Below are 12,135 nucleotides of genomic sequence, written 5' to 3' on the forward strand. Positions count from 1 at the left end.
CGGCACATATATCTGGGTCAGTCCTCCAGGGGAGGGTATTCAGTGTGAGGGGATAAGAGGGGCAGAAGAGAGGTCTGCAGCTACCCACGGAATTTGAAGATTTAACATTGATGTTTCCAACTTCTTGGCTCATCTCAGTGGTTCAGAATCTTCTCTGTTATATCCTGGATCTAGCTATCCCTAAAGGTTATTATTTTTTACTCTTTACCCTCCTCTATTTAAACCGGGAAAATTTCAACCCAAAATGTATGATTCTTGACTCCTAAGCTTTACTGTCGATGTGAGTTTGGCCAGATTAACTTAACCCATCTGTGTCCCAGTGTCCTTGACTCTCAAATGGAAATGATAGAAGTACCTAACTCATAAGGTCACTGTAAGGCTGACATTATTTAAAGTGCCTACCTAGTGTGGTTCCTGGTTTATACTGAGAACTGAACAAATGCTCATAACAGTACTTAGGTAGTTGTTGCTTTGTTGGTAATGCTCATGAAAAGGTTCAGAGACTATGTTGGGCTGATATATGGAGCCTCTTGATTGCCGTAAAGAGGAATCAGCACAAACTGTTATTTTTAATAGAAATATATAGAAATGATTTCTTCTTCTATGTTCACTGTTCTATCAGTCTAACAATTAAACAATTTTAAGGAGCTTTGTGCTTACAACATATATTTATATAATTTAGGCCTCTTATGAATTGCAAATTTCACTGACTTATGTAATTTTGCTTTCTAGAATCCATCCGCATCTTAGCCTGGTAATAATTCAAGGCTTGAAACTCCATGAACTCTTACTGCTTTGAAAATAGTCTATACAGTAGACATCTTATCAATTGAGTCTAAGTTTCCCAATATGTCCTATGAATTAGGGGTTTTGTTGTTGGTTAGGATGTCCTCGCTATCATTTCTCAGACTGTCCCTCTTCCCCTCATCAGCCAGGACACCTTGTATGTCCCAACTATATTATCTAAGATTCATGAAGCATAATCTCTGTCTCGTGAGCAGATTTTCAAAAAGCAGCTAAATTCAGTCATGGGTGGGAGGTCACATTAATACAAGTGGACACGCATGTGGGAGAAGTCAGTGGTTGCAACAAAAGCCACCGTAAGAGTTGAAATCTGTATCTTTAAACATTTCTACAACATATGAAATCAGGGGAAAGATCAGACCAGAAAAATAGTTTCAATATTTAAATTTAGAATATTTTGGTAGTAAGTACCTCCCTCAAAAAATAACCACGTTAGCATATTAATTTGAAATGATTATTAATTTTTTTAATTATACATTTTGACTTTCAAGGCTGATATATGGTAACTCAGTGTAAGGGAAGTAAAGCCAAAGTTGGTCTTTATATGACATCCTTATCTCTGGGTTTTGCTTATTCTATGTTTGCATTATTTTAGGGCCCCTAGTATAGGGCATTAAATGCACTGGCTTGAAGTACATGAGATAAAAAAGCATTAAGCAACACCCCATGGAACAAAACTCAGCAATAAAAACAAACAAACTACTGATACACCTGGATGAATCTCCAGAGATGTAAGCCAAGTGAAAAAAGCCAATACCAAAGATTACATACTACATATGAATTGTGTCCCCCCACCCCTTCACACCCCCCCAAAAAAATTCATATATTGCCGTCCTAACTCCCAGGACCTCAGAATGTGCATGTATTTGGAGACAGGGCTTTAAAGAGGTGATTCAGTTAAAAAGAGGCCTTTAGGGTGGGCTCCAATCCAGTCTGACTGGGGTCCTTCTAAGGAAGAAGAAGTGTGGACACAGAGAGACACCAGGGGTATGTGTACACAGAGGAAAGACCGTGTGAGAAGGCGGGCATCTGCAAGCCAAGGAGAGAAGTCTCAGAGAACACCAACCCTGCTGACAACTTGCTCTTGTACTTGCAGCCTCCAAAACTATGACAAAACAAATGTCTGTTGTTTAAGCCACCCAGTCTGTGGTATTTTGTTATGGCAGCCCTAGCAAACTAATACACTGCATGATTCCATTTACTTAACATTCCTGAAATAAAATTTTAGAAATGGAGAAGAGATTAGCTGCCAAGGGTTAGGAATAAAGGGAAGGTGGATGTGGCTACTGTAAAAGGATAATAGAAGGGATCCTTGTGGTGACAGGCACGCCCAATATCTTGAGTATGGTGAGAGATACACATGAAAATTTTACAGAACTAAACACACACATACACACACACACACACACACACACACACACACAGTAAAACTAGAGAAATTTGAAGATGGGTGGATTTATCAAAGCTCATATCCTGAATGAATATTGTGCAGAACAACGTAATATTTCACCATAGTTTTGCAAAAGATTACTGTTGGGGACTAAGTAAAGGGTACCCAGGATCACTCTGTATTATTTCATACAGCTGCATAGGAATCGAAAATTACAGCAATAAAAAATTCAGCTAAACAAAAGGCATCAGCAGCTAAGATGTCCTTCCATAGGCGAATGTCATACATACTAGTAATCCATAGAATGGAATATTATACAGCAATAAAAAGAAAGGAGCTATAAGCCACAGAAAGACATGGAGGAACCTTAAGTGCATAGTGCTAAATGAATGAAGCCAATCTGGACAGACTATCCACTGCATGACTCCAATTACATGACATTCTGGAACAGGCAAAAGTATGGAGACAGTAAAAGATCAGTGGTTGCCAGGTGTTTGCGAGGTGGGCAGGAGGGAGGAATAGGCAGAGCACAGGGAATTTCGGGGCAAAGAAACCATTCCATGTGATGCTTTAATGGTAGATACATAACAGCGTGCGTTTATCCAAATGCACAGAACATAGAAAGATGAACACTAGTGTGAGCTATGGACATTAGTTGACAATAGTGCATCAAAATTAGTACATCAATTGCAACACATGTATCACACTAATGCAAAATGTCAGTAACAGGAAACAGGGGAGGGGATGGAAGGAGTCTATACGAACTCTCTGTACTTTCCCTTCATTTTTCTGTAAATGTAAAACTACTCTACAAAACAGTCGACCCCATCAAACTCCTACACAACCTCACACAGCCCACATTTTCCACCCTACCTGTCCTCGGAACCACTCTTTGCAGACTCCTCAATTGTTAGAGTCACAAGAGACCCAAGAGATCAGCCAATAGAGTGGCTTCCAATGAACAGTTTTCAAACGTAGTCATGGGGACAACACTGCAGAGAGGGAATCCTAAATTCATCCATAGTGAGGCTGCACGTTCAGGAAACTTCCTTTGCTGACATGGGTGGGATCAGATTATCTCCACATGGAAACACAGGTTATCTCGGGCACACAAGAAGCTCTGAGTTGGTGGTTTTACATGGCTTCGAATAATTTTAAAATAGAGAGGATGAATCTTAATAAATGTCATTAGGTTGAAAAATATGCCATCCCATGAAGTTCGTAAGAGAAAACAACAAAAGGCATCCCCAGGAGTTATGACACTGCAAATTTGCCCAACACCTCCTTTTACAGCTTGGAAAAGTAAGGCCCAAGTGGATTAAAAACATCCCCAAATTCAGAGCAGAAGCAAGCCTGAAGGGGAACTGCAGGTCCAGCTCTCCCCAGCAACAGCCTCTGGCCTCTCAATACACACTCCTGGCTTAAGCCCTCTCTCCCCGGACTCTCCTGATATCTTCCAGGACACATCTCTGGTGTCTGTGTGACTCACTACACTTTAAGTACTATTTACATAAAAACGGTCTGCAGCAGTTAGGTCTTCATTAACTTTGTCCTTTAAAATATCCTTGACAGATATGGAATGAGATATTCTCTAAAACCTGCCTGATTGCTAGTTTCTATCTGGTTGAAAGATCCCAAATAACTCATTAAAAATTATGAAGGACGCATGAACCTACAGGATGTAACAGAGTGGAACTGCTGGAGTAAAGGAGTCACTGAATTCAAATCATACTTTAAGGCTCAAGGCAAAAATACTTCTTCTTTTAACAGTAAGACAAGACCATATACTTCTAAATCCTCAGATACTTGTGCTAAACAAATTTAGACCTTTGGAAACTAGACTCACCTTCTGTATACTAAACTATGACACATACTAGACATAAAAAGCTCTTCAGGGATCTGAACCTTGTTTGTCCCTCTCTGGATCAGGATAGTTGTGATGACTCTTGAGGGTATAACTGGCATTTAACTGGTCCTCTCCGTTGGTGTTCCACTGGCTGTTCTAAGTAGCAGTGAGCCAACACATACAAACTTGCCATGTGCTCTCCACCAATGGGGCTCTCGCACAGATGTTGACATTGGGAGCAAGAAAACAGCATATTGGTCAACAGCTCAGATTCCAGGGTCAGATAGTCCTGAGTCTGAACCCCAACTTCACCACTTCCTAGTTCATAACCTTAGATAAGTCACTTAATCATAGGAATAAGTTGTCAGCCTACTATGAGCCAGGCTTATTCTATGAATTGGAGAAGCAACAATGAACAAGGCAGATAAAGTATTTGCCCATAAAGAGCTTAGTTCTTATCGGGGACAGAAGGGGGCTTTGAGACTATAAAAGTAAATAATGAAAGCAAATTTCGGAATGTGAAAAGTTCTAAGAAGAAAATAAAGTGGGGAGGGGGTGATACCTAGGTGGGAGCTATTTCTGATTGGGAGATTAAGGAAGGCCTCTCTGAGGTGGTGACATTTTAGCTGAAATCTGAGTAATAAAGTATTCCGCCATTCAATGAAGTGACAGAAGAATTTCCCAGGGAGATGAAATAGCAAATGCAAAGATCCTGAGGCAGGAATGAGTTCAGTGTATTCAGGAGAAATGAAGGAACAGAAGGAAGGCCAATGTGCTTGTTTGGAGCACAGTAAATGAGGGAAAGGGCATTAGAAAAATAAATAAGACACAGAAAACATAGTACTACAGTGTGTCACACATAATAAGAGCTCTATAAGTTACAGCTTAAAAAAGTGGAAGAATGTAATATCTTTTGTTGGTAAGTCTCAATAAGTATTGGCATCCTCGGAACCAATATCCATGGGCAACACTGATCAAACCAAGCACTTTTCTATCTGTCCTTTCATGTATTTTACATTTTTTCAATAATGACTGTACTTAATGTAGGAATTTATTTCCTCTAAGTGCAGAGCTACCACTCAACAAATCCAGTTCATAAGGATTCCTTCTCACTGATGCATATTTTCTGCCAAGGCCCAGCATAAGGCTCATGCCAAGATATATATTTGCCCAATAAGCCGTAATGGTTTAATACATCAGGTTGAAAATCCACCATTTGTATTTACCATGTTATGTGAATTAATCCTGTATTCTAAAACTATCATTAGAGCTGCTTTCAGTATAATTAATCAGCATGGTGCATCTTGAAATTATTCTGTAGGAAAGGCGTGATTGCAGCTCGGGTCCCGAGCATTTTGTTGGGAAAGAATTTAATTGCGAGATGTGCTGTTTGTCAAAACAATATAAGACGGGGGAGGGGGACAGTGGGGGAGAAAGACAGGGGATGAGAATATTTCCTTCTTTTTTTAAGTGCCTTTCCAAGCAAGCCGAAAGTGCAGCGGTTGGGCATGTATTTTAAGAATCCTCTAATGATAGCCTATAACATATTGATTCAGAGCCTCTGTGAGTTTTTGAATAAATAACAAGGATCCTTCAAAATTTATAGAACTTACAAAAAAGGGGGGGCAGGGAGAGAGTTGCCTTTTAATGTCACTTCTCATGTCATCCTTTTTTAAAGAACATACATTTTTTGGTGGGAATTTGGGATGAACAATCTGGTGGTTTCGCTTCATGTTTTCTAGCCCCCATTCCCAATAAGTGAGAAGTGAAGCAAGATTTTTTTTTTCATCTCCTCAGATAAACATGAATTCAGGGCTTGCTGCTCTCTCTGCCCAGGAAATTCTTCTGGCTCGTCTCAGGACGATTTCTTCATATTCTTTAGCTCTGAGCTTAAATGGTACCTCCCCAGAAGCTTCCCTGGTCACCTACTTTAAAGTAGGTTCCCATTACCCATTCCACCGTTATTCTCTCTCAGAATATCCTGTTTAATCTTCTTTACAGCAATATTTATAATTTTCAATGATTTGCAATTATAATTTGTACACATTGCAGAAGCTGATGGTAATTGTCCTATACACATCTATTTTCTCTTCTTCTTGGGCTGTACAACTAGACAGGAGCAGGCCTCCCTTGGTTATGTAGGGCCATGTGACAGACTTCTAGACAGTGGAATGTGAACAGCGCTGACAAGGATCATTTCTAAACCCAGGGTTTTCAGAAGTCCATGTCCCCTCTGTGCACTCTGTCTCTTTCAGCTGACTGGATGGAGACAACCAGGTTCTAAAGAATAGTGGACACACAAAACGAAGGGAGCCCGATTTCCCACATCACTTCCTGGACAAGATCTACTCACCAACATTGTATCATTATGTGAGCAAGAAATCACTTCTGTTGTACCTGAGCCCTTATATAGTCTTTGGTCTATTTGTTACAGCAGCTAGTATTATCCTAACTAATAGACCCCAACTAGGATACAAGTTTCATGAGGACAAACACCCTCGCTTCCTTGTTCATCACAATATACTCACCACCTACCAGACCAATAGATACTCCTGAGTGCACGCATGCAAGAATGAATGAATGCAGCTTACATTTATATTCATAGGTAGTCAGAGAGCTAACATTTATACATACAGATTTATAGCCTAGGGAAAAATTTCATTGGAAATAAGATGAATTTGGAAATGTATACTCTACTTCACAGCTTCCAGGTATTATAGTATCTCCCATGAAGACAGCTTGTACCCAATCCTTGTTCCTCCCCTCACCATCCTTATTCTGCCAGCCCCAACAAGGAAAGCTATTGATAAGGATTTAAATCTTAACCTTGAATTGTCTAGCTCCTGTCAGTTAAAAACCAGACCCGTGACATGATTTTAACACAGTCCTTTGACATTAGCATCTTTTTAGTGTCAAGATGAAGAAATAGGCTCATTTAGTCCCAGTGAATTTCTCCCTGTCATGAGCTGTTTCCATCCCTAGCTTACCCCACCTCCCCGCCCCTTCTCTCTTCCTCCCCACCTCCCCACACCCACTAGAACTGAATGAAGCCTGTATCCACAGTTGTATTTAAGCAAGTTTGTTACCCTAACCAGAACCTGGGGACTTCAAAAGAAAACATCCATTGTAAATTTAAAAGGAAAAAAAAGAGATTGTACCAGATTTCCACGAGGCTTACTCCATACTGCCTTAAAGTATGAACACAGCCAAGCTCTGAGGAAAGTGATTAATTTCTTGAAAACGCTCAGGTCACACTAATTGACATGACCTGTGTAATTAAGCAGTCTCTGTTTACACACCAGAAGCTCAGCCACTGTGAGGCTGAGTTTGCTTGACAGAATGTCTTTACATGTCAAGAGATCAACAACCTTTCTTATGTCCCCCTCAGTCACCTACACAGGCCCCTGATTGCTGTTCAGAAGAGACACGCTCTGGCATGGCTGTGTGAAGATGAGCCCGACCTGGTAAGCATACAAAATGGGATGAGAGAAAAAGAGCATCCATGACAATTGGAAAGAGCCCACTTAATAGGCAGGAGAGCGCATTTTCAATTAGATGTCTCCAGGTCTTGGGTTTTCAGTATAACTGGGAACAATCACATTGAGATGTCAAGAGGAAACCAGAGTTTTCTCATGCCAAAAAAGACACTCACTTACTCCCCCTCAGAGGCAACAGCAACATAAAAATATTTGAAACCAGCTTCCCAATTAGTGTTCTATGAGGAAAATGATGGAAACTATGTCTTGTTCATAGGAAACCTTCAACCAATGTCTCTGTGACACGTCTCTGTCAGCCAGGAGCCCTGCAGGGCAAGCCCGGGTTCTCCTCTCGGTTCAGTCCCAGGATTAGGAACATCAGTGTGATTTCTTAACACAGTACTCAAAGAATGCCGGGGCCACTTTACCCAGGCTCCCTCGAGGTAGGGTTCTTTCCTGCCCTGGAGAACTGGCCCAAACCTCCATAGGTTAAGTGAAGCTCAGGCAGTCTCCTGAGTAACAGCTTCTTTTTCTAAAGTTCATGCGAATAAAAAGGGACCCGCTTTGTTCAGAAACAAGGCTCACATTCCTCCCCTTCCACATAACTCTCCCCTCTGCTTGACCAATTTGGTGGCGTTCCAATGCTCTTCAGGCAGATGGTGTCTTTCAACCTCTTAGGGCGACATCTCTCCTGAAAGCCCCTCCTGGGCTTTCCTGAGATTCCAGCACATATCCGTGGGAGCCACTGTGGCTCTCAGATGTCAAGAGACCTCCGTATTGCCTCGCTAAGTATCTGCCGACAGACTCTAGACAAGTTCTCGCCTGTTCTACAACATTAGATAACATCTGAGTCACACTGAGTGAATCACTGCCTCACTACTTAGCAGATGGGTGACTTTGGGCAAAGTGCTTAACTTCTCCAAGCCTCAGTCTCCTCATTTGTAAAATGGGACAAATCCATAATTGCCCACTCCTGACAGGGATATTGTAAAGATAAATATGATAACTTACGTAACTGCTGGGTATAGTACCTCTCACATAATGAGTACCGATAAATGTTAATTTTATCACCATCATCATCATTATGGCTGATGTCCATAGATGTACATCAAGGTACACATATGGTCCGGTATATTTATACACACGTATATGGAACACACTGAATGTAGACACAAATATAAATAGTCATCGTCCCAGCACTTAATGAAGTTAGGAATGAACCAAGACAGAACATAGGAAGAAAAACCAGCTTGGGATGGAGGCACAAGAGGAAAAAAATGGAGGATGATAATGGAGTTTGGGGTTCAGTGAGTTGAAGTACCTGGAAATTTCCAGCAGGCAGCTGTTTGGCTAGGTCTATATCTGAATGCCAGGTCTCAGGGAACCTGACTCAATTCTCAATGCCCAAAAAGTGGTTAAGGTGCTGGGGGGTAGCAAAGATACTCAGGGGAACCTATAAAGTAAAAAATGATTTGGATCTCAAAAGAAATCTTAGGGAGCCCCAACATTTACAGGAGAGCAGACCAAGAGCACCCGTTGGAGGGCACTGAGAATGAATGAATGCTGTTCTGAAATCCAAGGAAAAAGATGGATTTAGGAAGGATGGAGTGGCTATCAGCATGAATTGGTGTAGAGAAAGAGGAGGAAAGAGTCATGAAAAAAATAAGACTGGAGAAAAAAATGGAAAGGTTGAATAAGGGATAGCTGAAGTTTTACTTTATTGAGGCAATTCATCTATTCTATCATTGCATAAATATCCACGTGCCTACATGCATGAGACCATGTGCTAATTGTGTAAAATGATAATTAATGAAATGTGTAAACATGCACCGATACAAAACAAAACGAGTCAGGATTCATTCTGTCACAGGCTCTCTCTATCCTCTCCCAGGAAGTAACGAGTGGGTGATGGGAACAAAGCAGGTTAAATCTGCGATGCAGTAAGGACTTGGTTGTTGCTGATAGAAAGCGATACAGCTCTTCTTCAGCTCAAACACTGACTGTGAGGTGGCCAAGGTAGCTGCCCCTTCTGAGAGGGCCACCTATTTTATGACAGCGGGAGAATCACAGCAAAGAGCATTGTCAGGGTTCAGATAAATCATAACGTATTTGAAGGACAGTGTGGACCTGTGTCAGGTAGCTCTCGCCTAACCAGAGCGCACTCTTTTGGACAGTGCATTGTCACCAAGAAGCGTTTGCCAGAGGTCATCAGGTGTAGGACTGAACCAGTGATTCTCAACCAGGGGCGATTTTGCACCCCCACCCCAACCAGGGGACAGCTGACAATGTCTGGTGACATCAATGTTTGTCATGACTGTGGGGGGGGGGCAAAGGAGTAGGGGGTTCTCTACTGGCATCTAGCTGTAGAGGCCAGTGACAACTGCTAAACATCCTACAATGCACAGGACAAAGCCCCCCTTCACTCCCCCCAGCAAAGGACTATCCAGTCTAAAATGTCAATCGTACCCAGACTGGAGAAACCCAGTAATGAAATAATGACAAGGCTTTAGTTTTTCGCTAAGTTTTTTCTCCAAAGGCTTACATTTATATTTTATCATTTGCAAATTGCTTACACTTGCAAAATGTCTTTCTTTCACATGTAAAATAAGCAAAATCTTCAGTTTTACCGTGTTTCCCCGAAAATAAGACCTAGCCAGACAATCAGCTCTAATGCATCTTTTGCAGCAAAAATTAATATAAGACCCGGTCTTATCCTACTTTAATATAGGACCGGGTCTTATATAATATAGTATAGTATAATACAGTACGATACAATACAATACCGGGTCTTATATTAATTTTTGCCCCAAAAGATGCCTATAACTGATTGTCTGGCTAGGTCTTATTTTCAGGGAAACACAGTACTCCATTAGTCAGTTGAGGAAACTGAGGCTTTCCAGAAATCTAACTCACGCTTTGTCACCTCAATAACTCTTCTACTACATGAAGAGCAACTCTTTTGTCTGCGAACAGAAACCTTTAGTCTAGACACTCAAAAATAACAGACTGAGTTCGTTTCTCATCTAAGAGCCACATTCCTGTATTTCAAGGCTTTCAGACATTTTACTAGTAGGTCCTGTGACGGAAAACAGGGCCCCCGAAATCTAACACAAATGCTCTGTCAGGTTCCCAGCGTCACCAACATCCATCTCTAACTCTGCTGCCCTGAGAGGCACAGCAAAGCTGAGCCTAGTATTCATAAGGCATTGCATTGCACCTGTGTATTAGGCATGCCGATTAGACATGAATTGGTTCACGCCTGGATATGCCTCGTTCCTAACCCACGCTTGCTCAAAGGAGATATAGCGCTCATCTCGAGGCCCAACCAAGCTACAAAACGGTGACACCAACCTCATGTTGCAAGACACTTAGCAACACACATTTAGTGGCATCACATATGTTGTTTCACCAGCAAAGCTGACTCCAACTCAACACCAAAAGTCCTGTGTGGGAATGAGAATGCCCCAGTCTTCCAACTTGGGATCAGAGGCTAGCCAGGAGAACCATTTTCTAGGAATCTAAGGATTCTCCCCATTCACCTCTGCGAGGACAAAAGGTGGCAACGCCAAAATGATTTTAGAGAAACACTTCAGAATCTCAGAAGACAATGTCTTCTTTCCACTAAATTTGTTCTTTCAGGAGGCTAACAAGTCTCACCCCTTTAAAAAATAATCATCTTGGAGACTAAGAGACCTTGACATCAGAAAATCAATGCTCAGAATTATCCCTTCCCTTTTTCCCACCAGAGACTGGGCGGCTAGAAATTTTCAAGATTCTCTCCACACTCATACATTTCAATCTATACTTCAGGCTGACTGACTATCCCTAAGAGCATACTTTCAGCACCATACAGACCGGATGGGCCTACATATATGGGTCATTACACTGATGGGGAACCTAACATTGACCACGCAAATGACTTAGCTATAAAATGAGATGGAGAACAATGGTAGGGCCTAGAATCCTGCTACGCAAAGTGTGGTCCATCGTGTTGGCATCACGTGGGAGCACAGTAGAAATGTAGCAGTTCTGGCTCACCCCAGATGTCAATTAGCATTTTAACTAGATCCCCAGGGGATTCTTGACACTTTCAAGTTTGCGAAGCACCGATCTAGGACTTAACACCCTTTACTAAAACCCAACTCCCATTCTGTGTCATGGAAGTTAACACATTTGTTTTCACATCTTTTTCCTTTAGTAAATGTGTAATTATAGGAGGTTAGCCTGCCCCTCGTGCTTTAAATGGTGGCAGATCTGATGGGTGCTGGAGAACATTTACCTGTGCTGTACAATGACACCTCTGAAACAGAACTGAGTGTCACTCCTACTGGTCTAGGTATGCACTGCTCCTTAAGGGGTGCATTTTTAATGATAAGTACTGCTCACCATTTCAAAGATTGGAAGAGGAGAACAGAGAGAAAGAACGGAAGAAGGTGGTATAATTCTCATACCGAACAAAGCTCTTGTTTCCCAGTTTTCTAGGGAAATTTTGGGCAACGATTTGTCACGTCTATGTATTTTGCTTAACCTGCAAAGGTTGAAGCCTGAGTTCATTCTAGAAGCCAAACTAGGCTAAACCAGTGAACGCAGGTGGTGTGGTCCCAATTCTTCTCTAATGA

General features: G+C 41.6%; 1 protein-coding gene across 8 annotated transcripts in view; it reads right to left on the bottom strand.

The window, feature by feature from the left end:
- Nucleotides 1-12,135, bottom strand: part of EBF1 (EBF transcription factor 1) — a 377,481-nt gene that overhangs the window by 127,499 nt on the left and 237,847 nt on the right. The gene's annotated exons all lie outside the window — the stretch shown is intronic.

The sequence above is a fragment of the Rhinolophus sinicus genome, linkage group LG10 (assembly GCF_036562045.2).
Source record: "Rhinolophus sinicus isolate RSC01 linkage group LG10, ASM3656204v1, whole genome shotgun sequence".
In the NCBI taxonomy this organism is placed as follows: domain Eukaryota; kingdom Metazoa; phylum Chordata; class Mammalia; order Chiroptera; family Rhinolophidae; genus Rhinolophus; species Rhinolophus sinicus.